Consider the following 4,279-nt stretch of genomic DNA (forward strand, 5'->3'; position numbering starts at 1 on the left):
GTGAATTGTGACGAGGATGCAGGGATCCTACAGCAAGATCTGGACAGGTTGGGTGAGTGGGCAAACCAATGGCAGATGAAGTATAATTTGGATAAGTGTGAGGTTATTCATTTTGGAAACAAAAACAGGAAGGCAGATTACTACCTGAATAGTTGTAAATTGGGAGAGGGGAGTGTGCAACGGGACCTGGGTGTCCTTGTGCACCATTCGCTGAAGGTAAGCATGCAGGTGCAGCAGGCGGTAAAGAAGGCTAATGGTATGTTGGCCTTCATTGCAAGCAGTTTCGAGTATAGGGCCTTGGTGAGGCCACACTTGGAGTATTGTATGCAGATTTGGTCTCCTTCTCTGAGGAAGGATGTTCTTGCTCTCGAGGGAGTGCAGCGAAGGTTTACCAGACTGATTCCAGGGATGGCGGGACTGTCATATGAGGAGAGATTGACTAGGTTGGGATTGTTCTCGCTGGAGTTCAGAAGAATGAGGGGGATCTCATAGAGACGTATACAATTTTAACAGGACTAGTCATGGTAGATGCAGGGAAGATGTTACCAATGATGGGTGTGTCCAGAACCAGGGGTCACAGCCTGAGGATTCAGAGTACACCATTTCGGACAGAGATAAGGAGACATTTCTTCACATAAAGAGTGGTGAGCCTATGGAATTCATTAACACAGGAAGTAGTTGATGCTAAAACTTTGAATATATTCAAGAGGCGGCTGGATATAGCACTTGGGGAGAATGGGATCAAAGGCTATGGGGAGAAAGCAGGATTAGGCTATTGAGTTGAATGATCAGCCATGATCGTGATGAATGGCGGAGCAGGCTCGGAGGGCCAAAAGGCCTCCTCCTGCTCCTATCTTCGATGTATCTATGTATGTAAACCACAGTGCTAGCCACCTGTGCTACCATGCTGCCCTAAAACATGCGTCCCTGGGTGGGATCGAACCACCAACCTTTCAGTTAACAGCCGAATGCGCTAACCGATTGCGCCACAGAGACAAATTCTTTGTTAAGATCAAAACTCAAATCAAGTTGATTTTGCCTTTGCAGAAACTGAAGGCAGTTTCCCCAAACATGGTCACATAACGTGTGCATGGTAATTATTTGCTGAATTTGGCTTGTAGTGTTATATATTGGATGTTGTTTGGGAACAAAGGGATATCTCCGAGTTCATAGGTAGTTGGAACCAAGGGGTAATACTGCCTGTGTATAGCCATAAGTATACTTACGTGTAGTTGCGTATTATACTCCTTCTTGTAGTGTGTTTTTCTTTTAAGTTAATAAGTATTCTTTAAATGTTCACACAATGACTAGACTATTCCTCTCTGGTTCACATATTTTTCTCACAGTTATGCCAATTGATAATACACACCACTGTGAACCGGGGTTCCAAGTTATCCTTCTGGATTTTGGGATACTCTTGCATTTAATATCAGTGGGATTCTTAACAATGGCCCATTCTGTCTGCCCAAGAAACATTCCAAGTTGAAATGAGGGTCAAAATAGTTTTCAAGCTAGTTATCCCTGACAGCTAACTAAAACAGGGTTAGGTTGCTTACCAACATAAATAGGAAGTCTAATGCATGTTTTAGGCCCCCTCATCAAATTCAGGTCTGTGATGAATATGTCTGCTCCGTTCACAATTCTTCAACACCTGCTGTGATCTAAGCATGGTTCATGATAACGAGAAAGGAATTGTGAACCGTCATCACAGTGGAAAGCCATTGCATACATCAGATTTTATACAGAATTGTCTTTAATATTAAGAACAAAAGGAAGGTTTATCTGGTGGCAATAGTAAACAGAAGTGCATTGATCTGGAACAGCTTACTGTATGCCATAGACAGTCTCTTGGAGACACCTAAACTCTCTTTGGCTCAATGTGAAATTTTCTGCTGGAAATCAAAAGGGAGAATACATCTGTCCAATTGGAAGCCTATAATTTTTCATTATGTAGATGGAATTCAATAGATGTTCTGCAATTAGTTTGTTCTGTTTACTAAACTCCTTGAGGGCTGTTTTATACATACAGCGCACTGTTGCTATTGTTAAATTCGATTGAAGTTGTGTCTGAGGGGAATTTGGTGGTTAGAATAAAACATATGGAATATTTGGCAAATTTCCTGTGTAATCACACAGGATTTTGCTTTTAATCAAGGTGCTGCAATTGTGTTTAAGATGATGCCGAGTGAAATTCATCAAGAAAGCAGATGAATTTTGATTAGGTATAAAGCTAACAATGAGCTAACGTCTGTTCTTACAACCTGCACTGATCTCTCGTAAACTATTTGCATATCAACTAGATCCTTGAATGTTGATTTGTAGTTCAATTTTGCTACTTTCTGTATAGTCCCCATTTTCTATTTTGTATCGAAAAGACCCTGGAACTCCTTCTGTTCAGAACGAAATGCCCCCAACCTAAAATTCCACAGGGGTCACCTAATTTCCCGTCCTAACTCTGCAACTGGTGGGACTCACGGGTAATATTTCCCTTGGGGTGCTATTAGTTACCAAGCCAACCAGAAAAGGTCAAACAGAATTAACTGTGTTACAATGGGTGTTAATTTTGCTGCATTCCTCAGCCATAGTCATGTTGTTCTTGAACTCGCTGGGTGCGATTTAACAAAAGAAAAACAGAGTCTTGTTGTGGACTAGTTTAGTGGTTTTTCTCCAGGCCTGATCCCCAGCACAGGCAAGATGCTACCTTGGCACTTCCACCTGGCACCCTGGTATTGCCAGGCTGGCACCCAGGTGGCACTGCCAGGGTGTCAGACTTGCAGTGCCAAGGTGCCTGGGTGGTATCAGAAGTGCCAGGCTGCCATCATGCCCAGAGGCCGACCACCCAGGGGCCTCTGATCACTTGGGAGGCCCCCGCCTGGTCCCCATTTGTGGAGACCAGGACTAAACGGCATCCAGCTGAGATCTCCTCGATGAGGGGATTTGATCCCTGGCGCGGGTTAGATCCAGCGGAGACATATCTAAGTGTGCCTAACTGCATACTTAAGTATGCAAATTTAGGCCCCACCCATTGTGGGTGGGATCCAGATTGTGATGTCTCGCGAGATCCCGTTAGATCTCGTGTGCCGTGGCGAGTTAGGTAAATCTCATGAGATGCCTCACATGAGATTAACCAGCCGCATCGCGTCCCATCAGTCAATCTCACCCTCTGTGCCAATGACCAGCTGCACATTTCCATCACAGAACATAAAAACATTACAAAAATACAGTCTTAACCAACCCACAAAATATGGGATAGATGCACTTCAGTATCTTGCACTGAATTCAAACAGCTGCACGTTTTAATGCCACCAGATGGTAGCGAAACCAGCTTAAAGTTTTCCGATACAGTAGCTGTTTGTGGAGCTTGAATTGTGGAGACCAGATCAAGGAGAGCGAGCACAAGCACAAGTGGAAGTATTGAAGGAATTACTAGAAAAGAAAGGTCTCGAGAAACAAAAATGTGCTGACCTTATTTAAAAGGGGAAGCAGGGAGATCCAGACAACCATAGACCAATTAGTCTGACAGCCGTACCAAATAAAATTCTGGAATCAATTATCAAGAATAAGAGGAGCACTTGGGGATCTAATTGGAAAGTGTCAACATAGTTTAGAAAAGGCAATTATCATTAGAACAATAAAAGATTTTTAAAATAAAGCAACTAAAGAAGAAAATGAGGGAGATGTAGATACAATATGATCATATTCAAGTCAGACATTTGATCAGGCACCTCATAGAAAAGTAGTATAAAACGTCAACTGGCATGGTTGGTGGGAATGTAATGAGATGACTGATAATTAGTTGGGTGCAGGGAGACAGTTGGGTTGATTTTAACCCTGTCCTCCAGGTGGAAACTAGATGACTTGGCAATTAAATGTCCTGTGGGTCTTACCTGCTCCAATCCTGACCTTAACCTACTCTTTTCAGGAGGCAACACTTACCAGAAGCCAAAGGAATATTTATTTGAAATATGTGGAATGGGTCTAAAAATGTCATTCCAACCAAAGTACCATTTTAACTGGAGTCCTATGTTGGGAAGCCATTGTAATTAACCCAGTGGCAGAAGAGTGAGGCCAGAAAAGGCCCCCAAAGGCAAGTCATTTCTTGTTTCCTTGTGGTGCCAGAAGGAACAGGAGCCTTCCTCAGGGTCCCTCCAAGAAACCATAAGCATCTCCCCTTCTCCATCGGCTATGCCCTCCAAAATCCCCCCCACCCAAATACGTATCTGAGTGTTGGGGGCTGATCTAGATTCATAGATCATACCGTGCAGAAGGAGGCTATTCG

At 43.4% G+C, this 4,279-nt stretch overlaps 1 non-coding gene across 1 annotated transcript; it reads right to left on the reverse strand.

Moving 5' to 3' along the window:
• Positions 1 to 922: 922 nt before the first annotated feature.
• On the reverse strand, positions 923 to 996 carry trnan-guu (transfer RNA asparagine (anticodon GUU)). The gene has a single exon. It is a non-coding gene; the product is annotated as a tRNA-Asn (tRNA).
• Between the last annotated feature and the right edge of the window lie 3,283 nt (positions 997 to 4,279).

The sequence above is a fragment of the Scyliorhinus torazame genome, chromosome 7 (assembly GCF_047496885.1).
Source record: "Scyliorhinus torazame isolate Kashiwa2021f chromosome 7, sScyTor2.1, whole genome shotgun sequence".
NCBI lineage: Eukaryota > Metazoa > Chordata > Chondrichthyes > Carcharhiniformes > Scyliorhinidae > Scyliorhinus > Scyliorhinus torazame.